We start from the raw sequence: 15,407 nt of genomic DNA on the forward strand, positions 1-15,407 counted from the left end.
GAGCACATTATCGGAAAATGCATTCTAAGTACTCCTGCTACTGACACAGCACACCAGAATAAGATATGAGATGATGGGGTTCTGCCATCTGTGTCTGAAGTTGGCAAACTGGAAGCAAGGGGACCATACCTCAGTAAATCTTTTTTTGTCTTTCTCACCCCTTGCTTTTCTGAATCGCTTTGCTTTTCATTCAGCGCCAAGTGCCACATTCTATAGTATCGGCTACAAATAGATTCTCCAACCTCTTCCAGTTTTGTGAGATTTCCAGATGTGCTGCTATCAGGAGTTTCAGGAACAAGTTTTTTAAGATGTGTGGCTTTGTTTACCTGTTTGCTGAAAATTGACATTAAAATGTTTCATCTCTGTGAATAAAATCAGCTAACTTCTCAACTCTACCTGGATTAAGATGCTTTTAAATAAATACAATTGCTCTGGACATCTTGTAAAGATTAACCAGGTTTTTCCTGACCATTAAAATTTGACTCTTTTTATTAGTAGATTCTTCTTATCATCTCTGGGTTGTATCCAATACCAGGCCTACTAAGAGTAGACCAACTGAAGTTAATAGACATGACTTACACTCATAGTAGTATTAGTAGTAGTAATAATCTATTATTTGTGCCCCAGCCACTCTGGGCGGCTTCCAGCATCTATAAAAACATAGTTAATTTCAATGGGTCTACTCTCAGCAGAACTTTCAACCCTCAAATTTTATTATACTGCTTTTATGTTTGTATTTTGCATACCACTTCAGAGATTTGAAACATTAAACAGTTTAGAAATGCTTTTAAAAAAATAAAATATTATTTGGTAGGATCACCAACGACCGAAGAACATTGCCTTGCTGGTTGAATATTGTGGACTCTATTGGAAGGTAGTGGACTTCCCTTCACTGGAGGTGTTTTTAAGCAGAGGTTGGATGGTCATGTGCCATGGGTGCATTAGCTGAGATTCCTGTACTCCTGGGGTTGGACTAGATGACCCTCAGAGTCCCTTCCAACTCTACAATTCTATTTGGTTTGACAACTGCCCATCCCGGTAATATATAAAGAAGATCTGACACAAAATCCTTGTGGGCATAGCATGAAATTGCAAATCTGTATACTTCATTGGTTGACTCAGGCTATGACCAGAGAGAAAAAGAGAGTGAGTTTTTCAAAGCTGTGGGTAGATTTTAGCCGCAACAAGAACTTAGTGGCATTTTTAACTACTCAGCTAATTTGGGTGCCCACCACTTAGCTGAAGATTTTGCCTTGAGGCTGCCCAAACTGGTTAACTCATTTCTTGGAAAAGTCACAAGACTGAAGATAATGAGAGACAACTGATTATTGTGAACTCTGTGGCTTGGAGCTACAGTTTTCGAATTTTCTCCCACGGAAACAGGTGGTTCTGTAAAGCATGCGTTCCCATTTTAGATGAACCAAAGTTTACTGTGTTGTCCACATCCTAAACTACAGTCAGCCTTATCAATGATTACTGAGAACAAGCCAGCGTCATAAACTATGGTTTGCAGGGGACTTGTTTTCAGTATTCATAGAACCGAGCGATGTTTGTTGAGCTTCAGACAACACAGCAAGATGAAGTTAATTAAAAAAAATAAAATGAAAGTTTCACCTTCTCAAATTTTCCTTGCAGGCACACTGGAGGAGGGGCGTGTGAGCTCAAGACTTGCTACAGCGCATTACATCTGAGCAAGGTAAGAGCCTTATCGCAACTCACAGGGATTGGTTGTGCACAGTGCTTCCTAATTAGTCTATGGACCACAGGGGGTCCCCGTAACCCACCCAGGGGGCCTGTGGCACATAAGTGGCCACCGTCTGGGACATCCCATTTTGGGCGCCGTGCTCTCACGTGGGCACGGGACTCTTGCAGGAGCACGGCCCAGAAGTTGCGTGGCCTGACTTTGCAATGTGACATGTTGAAGGGTACAATGACACCGTTCACATAACAAAACCTACCACAGAGATATCATTTTCAAAAGTAGGGGGTCCACGGCTTGGCTTCTGAAAAACAGGGAGTCGCAGTACTAATTGGGAGCCGCTGCACTAGAATGTACTGCGTCCCTCCACTAATCAGTAACTATAGACTTTTCTGTGCTGCGACCTTGTTTGTGGAATAACCTTCCTTAAAATTCATTGGAGCCGTAGTTTCCAGAGAATCTGATGGATGGTATGTTTTTCTGATTGCTTCTTGCTATTTTCCAACTAACTTTAATTGGCTCTTTTTCTTTTCTTCTTGGTAGCTTAATTATATTTCATTGTCAATTGCTTGTCACTGTTTTCTTTTTTTTAAAAATTAATTTTTATTCAAATTTCCAATAACCATTCCATTTATAATTTAACATCCAATTTAACTTATACATCTTTTAGACTTCCATCAGCCTATCTGACAATTTTCATATTTATCACAACTTCTCACATTTCCTAAATTTATGTTGCACTTTAACAATCCTTATTTTATCTTCTCTTTTAAGCGACATTCCTATCTATTCTTTTCACAGAGCTTCCTGAAATCCAACAAGCGTTATTTCCTGATCACACACAGTTTTGATATACTCTGTAAATTTATTCCAGTCCTCGGTGAATCTCTGATCGCGTTGGTTTCGAATTTTTCCCGTTAATTTGTCCATTTCTGCATATTCCATCAGTTTCATTCTCCATTCTTCCCTCGTTGCCATTTCTTCCTGTTTCCATTTTTGGGCCAACAAAATTCTGGCTGCTGTAACTGCATATCTAAATAACTTCACATCTTTCTTTCAACATCGTTCCCTAATATGCCTAGTAACAATGCTTCTGGTTTCTTAACAAAGGTATATCTCAACATTTTTTCCATCTCATTATAAATCATTTCCCAAAAGCATTTCACTTTCTTACATTCCCACCACATGTCACACTTGTCACTGTTTTCAGCAGCTGTATTTTTCTTTTCTTTTTTAAAGTCCATTTTCCAGGATTCCCCACTATGGTGTTGTTGACTAAAGGTAAAGGGACCCCTGACCTTTAGGTCCAGTCATGACCGACTCTGGGGTTGCGGCGCTCATCTCACTTTATTGGCCGAGGGAGCCGGCGTACAGCTTCCGGGTCATGTGGCCAGCATGACTAAGCCGCTTCTGGCGAACCAGAGCAGCGCATGGAAATGTCGTTTACCTTCCCGCAGGAGCGGTACCTATTTATCTACTTGCACTTCGTGCTTTCGAACTACTAGGTTGGCAAGAGCAGGGACCAAGCAACGGGAGCTCACCCCACCGCGGGGATTCGAACCGCCAACCTTCTGATTGGCAAGTCCTAGGCTCTGTGGTTTAACCTACATTGACTACATTGTACCCAATTCCAGATTCCTTGGGTACGGCAGGGTCCCTCTCAGCTATGTCTACCTCATGGGGCTGTTGGCATTACTTTGTGTATGCAGATCTGAGTTCCTTGGGAGAAGAGTTTGGTTGCCCCTACGGAGAATGAACAAATAAACCTTTGCCATATGAAAGGCACCTGCTAGAATCCATTCTAGGCGGATCAGTTCCAAGCCAGGCAAGTGCAGACATGTGTAGGATTTCTTTTCCACCATCCATCATGTGCAGAAGGGCTTTAGAGAAGGGCGTTTGTTATTTTTAAAGCAAGCTTAACTTTAGGGAAGAATAATCAGCATTCTGAGGCTGCTTGGGAGTTATGCACCACTGGGCTTGTTTTTGAGCGCGCGCACGCACCGGATGCAAATGAGCCGGTGCCTATCTGCACACGCAAAACGTGCAATGCCGGGGATCCTTCCCCGTACCTTTTGCCCAGGACAGAATGCACCCCATTCTAAGTCTCCCCCGGCGCGCGCATGCAGCGCTTGCCTTTGCATCCCCCGAAGAGCCTTCCCTGCCCCCGCAAGGTGCTTTGCGATTCCTGCCACTCGCCCCCGCCATTAACTCTTCCCGTGCCCCTCTCCCTCCCTCTGATTCCTAGCGGGCGCCCTTCCAGCAGCCCCCCAACCTTTTGCCCAGGCTTTGCTAATGGGATGCTGCAGCGTCACTGGGCTCTGCAGGTTCTCCCACCTTCGCGGTGCGCGCGTTCTATTTCCTTGCGAGCGTAGCCAATCGGCGCGCTGCGGGGGGAGCCCTGCCCTCCCCCTCATTGGCTGGCCGCCTCCCCTCCCTCTTTCTCTCGCCCTTCGCTCCTCAGGCGCCCCCCCCCCGCTCGCCCCTATTTGCATATTCATGAGGCGGGCGGGCGCGAGGGAGGGGCGGAAGCGGAAGCGTTGCGCGGAGACGGTTTCCGAGGAGCCGAGGGTATAAAGCGCCCGCCTGCGCCGCCCGCCGCCCGCTTCGGAGCCCGCTGCCCGGTCGCCGTGACAGAGCCCGACGCCCGGCCGACCCGCCCGCGACCCCGACCCGTGACCGGACAGGACCCGGCCCCTGCGGAGCAGCCCGGCGCAGCAAGCAGCCCGCCCCTGCGAGGGGGAGCAGCCGGGCCCCGGCAGAGCAGCGCGCTCCGGCAGGAGCAGGTACCGGCCGCGGAGGGGAGGGCCGCGGGCGGGGGGGGGAGGCGCGCGGTCCACACGACCCTTCTGACCCGCGACCCCTGACACGCATCGGCACGTCGGAACGGGGCGCCGGGAGGAGTAGGAGGTGTTCGTGAGGGAGGGAGAGCGGAGGAGAGCGGTCCAAACGGCCCTTCTGACCCGCGACCCTGACACGCACCTGCACGTCGGAACGGGCCGCCGGGAGGGGTACGAGGTGTTCTTGCGGGTGGGATTGCGGAAGAGCGCGGTCCACACGGCCCTTCTGACCCGCGACCCTGACACGCACCTGCACGTCGGAACGGGCCACCAGGAGGTGTAGGAGGTGTTTGTGAGGGAGGGAGAGCGCAGGCGCACCATCCATACAGCCCTTCTGACCCGCGACCCTGACACGCACATGCACGTCGGAACGGGCCACCAGGAGGGGTAGGAGGTGTTTGTGAGGGAGGGAGAGCATAGGCGAGCCGTCCACACGGCCCTTCTGACCCGTGACAATAACACGCATCTGTGTGTAGGGGCAGGTGGTTTGGAGTGGGTGGTTTCCTGGAGGCAGGGATGGCAATGGCACGCCATCCACATGACTCTTCTGTCCCGTGTCCCTGACACTCACCTGCTCGTCGGAACAGACTGCCTGGGGTGGGGTGTTTTCTTGAGATGCACCATCCAGACAACGCTTTTGTCCCACGTCCCTGACACACACCTGCACATCGGAGTGGTCCAGCTACAGCAGTCTTCTGTGTTGTTTGCCCCCCATACCAGTCTTATAAGGTTTTACAGCTTTCCCTGCTGCTGAATGCCCCACCCTGAAAGAGGTGGCATTTGGAGGTACAGTGCCTCTGCCCCTGGAGGTTTTACTCAGCTGTTGTAGGTAAAATGGCTAAAGAATACCAGAATATCAGGGGCAGAGTGATTCTGAACTTGTAGGTTCTATGCAGAGGTAATCTAAACTCCTGAGAACACATTTATTCAAATATGTGCTTGGCTACATTTTGAAAAAAATAAAGCAATCTTTAGGATTTGTCTTCGATGTGTATTCTAGCCTTGCAAGTTGCCTTGTGTTGATGGGGTTAGTGGTTAAAGTGTTTGGTCTGGGAGACCAGGGTTCAAATCCCCACTCAGCTGATGTATCTCACTCTGTAAATTTGGGTCTGTCACTACCTTCCCAGCCGTTACCTACCTCACAGGGTTGCTGTGAGGAATAAATTGGGGAAAGGGATGCAACCTTGAGCTCTTTGGAGAAAAGGTGGGATATAAATGTAGTGCTAAAATCTTGCCCAGTATTTTGTTTTCGATCTTGGTCTGGTGGTTGTAGGGAACCCACAAGCAAGGCCTGAGAGCCTAAGAGCAACCAGCAGCGTGTTTTTTACATGAGCAGAATGTGTGCTTTTATTTAAAATGCACCTCTGGGTTATTTGTGGGGCCTGCCTGGTGTTTTTACATGAGTAGAATGCGTGCTTTTATTTAAAATGCATCTCTGGGTTAATTGTGGGGCATAGGAATTCGTTTTCTCCCCCCCCAAAAAAAGTATAGTCCGGTCCCCCACAAGGTCTAAGGGACAGTGGACCAGCCCCCTGCTGAAAAAGTTTGCTGACCCCTGGTTATTCACTGGATGGGTGACATCCTAAGAACCACATTTATGTCACCTTGGGGGGAAAGTGGCATGTAAACATAAGGAAGAAAAAGAATGAGTGAGAAGAATTTTTTGGTGTCTTTTTTGGTGCCTTAATGGTGGCTGACAGCTCCATAACCCTGTGTGGATTTACCATTCATTCCCTGCCACAAACCAGTTAATCTAAAGGCTGCCTGATTTGTGGTTTTCTAAAATATATATCTGTCGGACCAGAGGAGCAATTCAGGGAGCCAAGCCAACATCAGGGTGGGCTTAGGGATCAGAACTCCTTGAGAAAGAGAGTGGTGGAGGAAGGGACCCAAAAGGAAACACGCAAAGGAGTGTCTTAGGGGATTTGCCTTGAAAGAGGATTTCATGGCTGGGGAGGGGTCATTCTGGGGAGGGGTCACCAAAGGATTGTGCCTTTGGTGAGTTACAGATCCTGTTGTGGCTGTAGAAACTGATACTGGAGGGACATGTTTTGTTGCAGTTGGGGCAGACGAAGGCGTCTGGTTGTGCTGCTGCAGATGCACCACGGCGTTCCTGCTTTCTGCGCTCCTCCCAGCTGGTCATTCCTCCGCTGGTCCGCTGCACAGCCTGACTCTCTGCCTCCAGGCACTGAGGTTGTCTGTAAGAGATTCCCACACAGCGGGGTTGATGTTGCCAGCCTTCGTGTTTGGAGCCATCTTTGTAACGCAGAGTTGGTCTGCCAACACAGGGCAGAGGAAGCCTGGAGTGTGTGCATTGACTTGGGCGCGAAAGATACAAGTAGGGGGTTGGACTAGATGACCCTCGGGGTCCTTTCCAGCTCTGCAATTTTTTGAACAGCAGATTCAAGAGAGGGACCCTAGCAAATGGGGTTCAGAAGCAGAAGGGCTGGGTTGTTGTTGGAGAGGAGGATAAGGCAGAAAGGGGGCAGGTGAGTTTGAGAGGCAGGGTTTGGGGACAAGGGAGAGAATTGGGTTTGGTTGCGGATGCAAGAAGACAGCTTGTGGAAAAGAGGGAAGACACATTTTTTGAACTATTCTTGAGATGTTCTTCAAGGGAGTTCAAAAAGGTGAGCAGAATCCCAGCGGGTGAGTGAGAAATAACTGCAGAAGCAAATAGTTTGTTGCGTGTCCAAGTGTGTTGGTTGATGGGAGGAGATAACCGGGGGTGCGTGGAGATCATAGGGCTGTCTGATAAGGTAAGAGAAGAGGAGAAGAGATCACATGTTGGGATCTGTGTGTGGTGCATGCAAGGGGTGAGAAAACCGACCCTAGAAAAACCAGGTGCTGAAGGGGCTGTAAGAGAACTTGAGAGAGAGAGAGAGGAGATTCTTATCTCTGCAAGGTCAGGTTGAGGAGGCAGGATGCGAGAAGTGAGGTTACAGGGAACCAGACAGAGGGCCTTCTTGGTAGTGGCATCCACCCTGTGGAACACCCTCCCTTCAGATGTGAAGGAAATAAGCTGCTATCCTATCTTTAAAAGACATCTGAAGGCAGCCCTGTTTAGGGAAGTTTTTAATATTTAATGCTGTATTGTTTTTAACACTCGATTGGGAGCCGCCCAGAGTGGCTGGGGAAACTCAGCCAGATGGGCGGGGTATAAATAATAAATTATTATTATTATATCTACTGGGGGAGTTTGGAGGGCAGCTTTTGGTATGCATTAGCTTTATATGGAGACGTGGCTTGTGGGTCATTAAATCATAGAATTGTAGAGTTGGAAGGGACCAAGAGGGTCATCTAGTTCAACCCCCTGCAATGCAAGAATCCTTTGCCCGACGTGGGGTTCAAACCCACAACCCTGAGATTAAGTGTCTCATTATTTACCAACTGAGCTGTTCCAGATGTAGCCTAGCGGGTCAGCCCCATCGTATCTGTTGCTCCCAGAATGTGTATTGGGTTTTCCCTTTCAGTGTTGGGGACCTTCCCTGCGTGACAAAATTTTGTTGGGGTTGGGCAGGTCTGGTAGGAGGGAGCAGAAGCTTAAACTGGGTGTCATCTTTAAACCCAGCAATCAATCCTGTTTTGTGTCACTTTGCCTGTAATGCAAATGTTCAATTCATTTTGCTGATCAGGTAAAGTGCTTCAGTTTGCATATTTGTGGTTTGACCCCAACGGGGGTGAAATTCTTTGCCCCCGTATTATAAATATGCAGCAGTAGCCTGTGTAAAGTTACGTTACAGATGCAAACACAGTTAACTGCATAGGACTTCTGAAAGCAGGCATTCCAGACCTAAAAATACAAAAGTAATTTTTGTGTGTGTGTCAAAGATCTCTCAGATATTGTTTGGAATGTTGTACCCGAAGCCACATGAAATATATTGAGTTATTTAGGCTTGGCTGAAGTGTATTTAAAGAGAAATTTCTTCTCAGTGTTGGGGGGGTGGAAAGGCATGGTTGACCTTGAGGCTGCTCCTGGAAAAATGCAATTTGTTTTCTTGATAACTATCTCCACAGTCCATAACACTTTAACTGCATGTTATCCTTACATCAGATCCTTCACCCGTTATTTTCGTTGGTGTTGTCAGTGATTCCAGCTTTAGAGGAACTAAAAGGAGCGAATCTGGTGGTGCACGTGGATTGAGAGGCTGATTAGCTAGCTTGCCTGTTAAGAGGAGGAGGAGGATCTGCAAAGAAGCTCAGCAGCAATGCTTGGCTCTTGTGCGTACTGTGTTGACTGATACCCAAACTGAGGGTTTGGTCTACAAAGGTATGTGGATGCCCACTTGCAAACTGCCCATTAACTAGAGTTGTAGTGCTAATGGTATTATCCCTTTACTGCCATTTAACTTCTGAAAATGTATACATTTAAAATGGCTTGCACGGCACTCTGCTCTGGCATAATTATCTGTCTGATTATGATCTGTATCGCATTGCACTGCCTGGCTTAAGCACTGCTGGTAACATTTGCTGAAAATCAGCCGCATCTTCTGCTGCTTGCTTTCGGCGCAAGTGGGCGGATATTGGCTTGGCTTTGAAACAGAAGGGTGAGTGTATCTCTAAACAGTCTGATAACTGGGAGGCGGGGGAGATTCGTAAGCTGTCATACTTGCTTCACAGCATTCGGTTAGTGTGTTTATATGTGCACTCTGCTCTGCCCGGTACATATTATTCTGCCCACAGTTGCTTCATAGAGCAAGATAGCCTTGCTGGCGAGAACTGTAGCAAAATCGCCAGCCTTTGGTCTAAGAGTCCGTGCTTTTTCGAGTGAGGCTGCACAATTGGGGCACTATGCCTTTAAATGAATAGCTCATTTGTAATGAACACTTCAGAACCAATCTTCCTTCAGGAACGGGCTCGGAACTCCAAAGGGAAAATTGTACAGTTTATGGTTTCTGAGCAATCTTGTTCTTTGCAACAAAGAGTGAAGTATCTCGAGCTTCATTTATGTTATTCAGGGCTACTTTTTACTGGGGCCGCTGCCAAAAAGATGACAAACGCTGATGCCGAAATGCAGGCACTTAAAGGTAGCAGCAGCAGCTGTTGTCTTGGAAATAAACATTAGGCTGGGGCTTTCAGGAGCACAGTTTTCATCTAGTGGGCATTGGTTGTTTTTCTCAGGCAGTTGTTCCAGGGACATGGCTTGAGAGAGGCTCCGGCAGTTGGGGAAAAGGCTGATAAGTCAGGCAGGGATGCAAATACATAGATGCTTTGGTTTACACGTTCAGAAAAATGAGACACAATTCTGAGATGATAGAATACGTGGTACGATTTGAGATTGCCAGGGATGAGGGATTGGTTTTGAATGCTGCAGCACATTAACAAAATATAAAAATCTGGGAGCAACTGGGAATAATTTCTCTGTTATCTGCATGCAAGTTTTTTACTTAAGGGGGCTTTTATGTGCAGTAATGCTTAAAAATGGGGTTTGCATGCACACCCCCGCACTTGCATCCTGAAGTGGTACATTCCAACTCACAAATTTACCATCTCATTCTGCTGCAAGTGTTGGCCAGGTCTGACGCTGTCAGGTCACTGGTCTCTCTAGCCCCTTTTTAACAGCTGGCTGTCGGCATCTCTCCTCAATCTTGGGCCGGGGTCTTTCCCCCCGCTTTGCTACCTGAGATTCTTTCACTGGGGATGTCAGTGACTGAATCTGAAATCTTATGCAATGCAGGGCGTTAGTTCTGCCGCGACGGGCACACTCCAAATATTGCATTTGCACTCGACATTTCTTTCAGAGAGTTCATCTGGCATTGTAGCTTAATATAATATTGCCCCAGCTGTACAACTCCCTTCTTGCAAACTCAGGGGAAGGTTACATCATAGTTTTTCAGCTGTTGCTTGCACAGTGAAGGAGCCTGAAACCAGGCATAAACCTAGCTTATATAGACTGCTATTGTTGTGCATGCTTCACAATTCAGACTACTTATTCAAGCAGAATAGGCAGCAGGAACGAATAATCCTGTGTTTCTGCAAGTGTTTTTACTTGGCTTTGTTCACCACGTGGCTCTTTCACCGTGTTGTTCGCTCTCTGATTTGAGTGCATTCTGCTTGGATTTATTCATACGTCAGGCTTCAAGAAGATTGCGGAGGTTTAGCACTTTTTTCTGTTTTTAGCTGATTTATTACGGAGCCTCCATTTTTATATAATTTCAGAGGGTAACTTACCGCAGCTTGGCCCTTTACATGGTAGTTCAGGGACTGTTCCTTAAAAATGCAGATTTCACCAACTCCAAGAGACAAATGGTTCTACGGGTGAATTACTTTCTCTCCTTGCCTAATTAGCTTTGGCTTTAGAACATAAAATGGTGCAAAGCCAGAGTGGCGAGTATTCATAGTTTGAACCATCCCGTGCGAAGGGAGCAAGGTGAGGAGTTTATAGCAGCTTCTAGAGTTCATGTTCACTTTCCAAGGATTTGGGGCTATGATTACCAGCGAAGAGTACTTAAAGATCTCTTTATGGAGGCTACTTTAACGTAAGCTCTGCGAGGAATTTTGCAAATGCCAGGATAAAAGCTTAAGTTGTTAAAGCCCAATGTAGTTGGAGAAGCTGGCACTATTTATACCTCATATGTGCTCGGCCTCCCTTTTAAATTAAGCAGTTCCCCTTTTGCATACTAAGATACTCAGATGCTTAGCCAAGCTCCCTTTCGTGGCTCTTTTTTCATCAGACCTGTCTTGCAGAGTGATCCTTCTTGACTTCTTACACCCTGCATTCCATCCACTTGGCTGGCTGAAGGACTGAAGTTCACCCCAAGGTCTGGGGCCATTGCCAAGGTCTTGGAAAAAAGATGTTTGTTTATCCTAGGAGAAGATGTCATTGGCTTGGCAGCTCACAGGCATCGCCCTGCCAAGCTTGATTGTGGACTTTGATTGACTGCATAACATGGCCTTTTTTGTGCTTTTACTGGCCCCGTGCTTGGCTTTTAAACTTGCAGATTGAAACAGGGGGAAAAGCATCTCATGTAGCTAATCTTCATTTGCCCTAAACGTAGCCAGCTTCTGATGTGTGGCATTGTGTGAACAATCTACTAGATGTGATCACATTGGTGTATTTGACCAGTCTTGTTTCTGCTACTCGGCATAACTGCAACTCTAATGCAAGAGTTTGAATCATGTGTCCATGCTTGACACTACCAGTTGTCCGCATGGGGAAGAGCCATAGCTTATGCTCTGGATGCAAAAGGTCCCAAGTTCACTCCCTGGTGCCTCCTTGTAGGGCTGGACTCCTGCCTGAACTGCTGGGCTGGACTCCTGCCTGAACTCCTGGAGGGCTGCTGCCAGTCCATGTTGACAATATCAATCTATATGGACCAATGATCTGACTTGGTGTAATGCAGGGTTTTTGTTTTGTTTGTTCTATGATGTGCTCTCTGCATACCCGCTGGGTGTGATCCTGTATTGCACCAGCATTGCACCTGTATTGCACCTGTATTGTCTGCTTCTGCAAAGGGACTTCTTCAAAACCGACACCCCCTCTGGCCTCCTAGCAGAACTTTTGGAGCACGGGGACTGGAGGGGGAAGAAGAGGGACCGAAAGCCCCATTGCATATGTGGGTTTCCGTTTCACAGCCGGCTATTACCTATTATTTTTATTTCTCACTTGGGCTGGATCTACACCGATCTATAAAAACAATGTTAAAGGCCATGAAAAAAGTTACATAGCTCTCAATGCAATTTCCCATTGCTACTCTGCAGCGCCCTCTGGTGTCACATTTTTATAAGGTATTTTTGACGTTATAGCCAACCAGTGTAGACCCGCCCTTCATCAACCATTGTTCCCTCCTGTATTTCAGGTTTAATGTCTCTCCTCCAGCTGCTTCATGTAGGCTTTCACTTCTATAATATCCTGGCTCAACAATCCAGGTTCCTTGTCTAAGGTGCCACAATACTTGTATTTGCTGCTACAGACTGCCGTGGCTACAGTTCTTTAAAGTACAGTGAGTTAAGTTATACTGAAACTAGCTTTTAACTTTGACAGCTCACAAAACACTAATTTTGCATGCAAGTATGGTTAGAATCTCTGACATGCTGTAATCAAGCCTTGATCTTGGACAAGTGTTATTTATATGGTGCATATATCAAATACCTGGTTTTAACCAACACTTTGTGTTTAGATATGCTATATCAGACACACACTAAAAAGTTAACATTTGAAGAAGCCCTTGGTAGTGCAATGTTCAATAATTTTAAAATACATTTTAATGACTTTAAAAAGAATTCAATGTATGTATGTATCTCTCTTTTACATGTTGTTGTTGTTGTTGTTTAGTCGTTTAGTCGTGTCCGACTCTTCGTGACCCCATGGACCAGAGCACGCCAGGCACCTCTGTCCTCCACTACCTCCCGCAGTTTGGTCAGACTCATGTTTGTGGCTTCGAGAACACTATCCAACCATCTCATCCTCTGTCGCCCCCTTCTCCTTGTGCCCTCCATCTTTCCCAGCATCAGTGTCTTCTCCAGGGAGTCTTCTCTTCTCATGAGGTGGCCAAAGTACTGGAGCCTCAGCTTCACGATCTGTCCTTCCAGTGAGCACTCAGGGCTGATTTCATTAAGAATGGATGCGTTTGATCTTCTTGCAGTCCATGGGACTCTCAAGAGTCTTCTCCAGCACCATAATTCAAAAGCATCAATTCTTCGGCGATCAGCCTTCTTTATGGTCCAGCTCTCACTTCCATACATCACTACTGGGAAAACCATGGCTTTAACTATACGGACCTTTGTTGGCAAGGTGACGTCTCTGCTTTTTAAGATGCTGTCTAGGTTTGTCATTGCTTTTCTCCCAAGAAGCAGGCGTCTTTTTCGCCACTCTTTTGTTGACTATGAGGGCCACTCCATTTCTTTTACGGGTTTCTTGCCCACAGTAGTAGATGTGATGGTCATCCGAACTGAATTCGCCCATTCCCGTCCATTTTAGTTCACTGATGCCCAGGATGTCAATATTTATTCTTGCCATCTCATTTTTGACCACCTCCAACTTACCCAGGTTCATGGTTCCTATGCAATATTTTTCTGTTGCTATATATTTCACTATAACAATTGTAAACAGTTAACAATTACAATTTTTAATCTACGGTATTTTATATGAATGTGTTCCAAATTTCATTATACTTGTCCATGCAAAGTCGTCTCTATAAGCAATCCACTAGTAAGGTCTTCAACACATTGAATAAACAGAGTTGTATATTTATCTTTCCAATGCAGCAATACCAGTCTTTTGGCCAGATTAAGGGTACAGAGAATCCATTGTCCATTTCTCAAAATCCATGTAGTAGGTGCATGGTTCAAAAGAATATTGTCGTATGAAAAATTTAGCCTTTTTCACACAGTTATACTTACATTAACCCATTATTTTCTCCCAAAACTTAGTAAGTGTAAGGCATTGTTAGAAACATGTGTTTTAAAGAAGCATTATGCTTATTACATCTCCAACAAAATGCTGTTTTAGACAGTTCTTTTCTATGTAAACATAGTGTCCAATAAATTCTAAATATTATTTTCTGTTGTATAACTCAGGTCCACTGACAGCCTTGCTGTCCAGGCAACATAGGAACCTTCAATTCTTTATTCCATTCATTTCTTAACATCTGCATCTCAAATTGATTTATTGATAACAATTATAAACAAAAGGTAATCACTTTTCTTCTTTTTTTAGTTTTAAAGTATTTAGCCACTTGTTCTAGTATCTCAAGCATCTCAGAAACTGAAAATGCTGCTGGTCCAAACAAAGTTGTTAATAGAATGTTGTAGCTGCAGATACTGCCATTGGGTTACATCCAATAGCTGATATTTATCTCTTAATGCCACGTATGTTGAAAATCCATCTTTCAATTTAACAATAATTTCATGTATGTCTACATATATGAATTGGGAAATATTCCAAATTTCTTAGGTGCATCTTAAGCACCTTCCAGCCACCCGCAATTTCTTATGGTTTGGCAGGACTTGCCCTTGTTCTGGGTCTAAATTCAGGCAAATCAATAGACGAAAGGGGTCACAGGGAGGCTTCATTGATCTGTGATGTATTTTGAAGTGCACAAGGGAAGGCTCAAAGTGGGGGAGCAAATACGTAGAAAAGGTTTAGAGTTCTTCTCTTGCATGCATGTTCGTTCTGAATGCGTAGGGCATCCATGAGAACTTTGTCAAAGCATTTGCCTGCAGTCCCTCCCAGCAGAAGCCCTGCATAAATCTGATGTCGATCGCTTGGCTGTTCCCTGAAAGCTGCTTCCATTAACATTATGATGTCATGGAACTTTAGAATCCTAATGTTTTCTGTTACGGGAGTCATCAGAAGCTAAAAGCATCCCTGCTCGAACTTCAGGCAGGCCATCGTTGGTAGGGCTCTTTGGGATGAGGGTGGTAATGGTTCTGGCAAGTACAGTTCCATTCTGCTAGTTCGTTAACCTGACTCTTGGTTGCACTATAGAGATGGGGTGTTGTGGACTGCGTGTTGGAAGGAAGCAGAGCTTCCCTGCCACAATAAGCTAACCTGCTGCAAGGTTCTGGTCACTGAAACTTTTCAAGCCGGGGGCAATTTGCCCAGTCCTGCCCTGTTTCAGTTCAATCACAGCTGCAGTGTGTAGCCTCATCTTTTGGAAGCTGTCAGATGTATTTTGCAAGCCAGGCTGATTAGATTGGAGCTGGCCTAATTGCATTCCCCTTGGATCACTTGTCTCCTTGCATATACTCCTGCCCACATCATATGCTACAAGCCTTCACATATTTGAAATTCCATCTTGCTTCTTCAAGAAAATCCAGGGAGTAAACAAGATGTTACATTCAGTCATGGCCAGGCGGCCAGGATCACTGTTCCAGAAAATGTTCCGATGACAACACCCCACATCCCCTGACACATAGATTAGTGCTATGTA

At 45.9% G+C, this 15,407-nt stretch overlaps 1 protein-coding gene across 6 annotated transcripts in view; it reads left to right on the plus strand.

The window, feature by feature from the left end:
* SLC45A4 (solute carrier family 45 member 4) overlaps positions 1–15,407 on the plus strand; it is a 112,459-nt gene that overhangs the window by 22,037 nt on the left and 75,015 nt on the right. For 2 of the 6 annotated variants that reach the window (XM_053395204.1, XM_053395209.1), the window contains exon 2: positions 1,636–1,696. The gene's annotated coding sequence lies outside the window, so the exon portion shown is untranslated. Of the gene's footprint in view, positions 1–1,635; positions 1,697–4,411; positions 4,483–8,773; positions 8,804–15,407 lie in introns of those variants that run through there. The other 4 variants (XM_053395208.1, XM_053395205.1, XM_053395210.1 and 1 more) reach the window with 4 other exon arrangements.

This window comes from Podarcis raffonei, chromosome 7 (assembly GCF_027172205.1).
Source record: "Podarcis raffonei isolate rPodRaf1 chromosome 7, rPodRaf1.pri, whole genome shotgun sequence".
In the NCBI taxonomy this organism is placed as follows: Eukaryota; Metazoa; Chordata; class Lepidosauria; order Squamata; family Lacertidae; genus Podarcis; species Podarcis raffonei.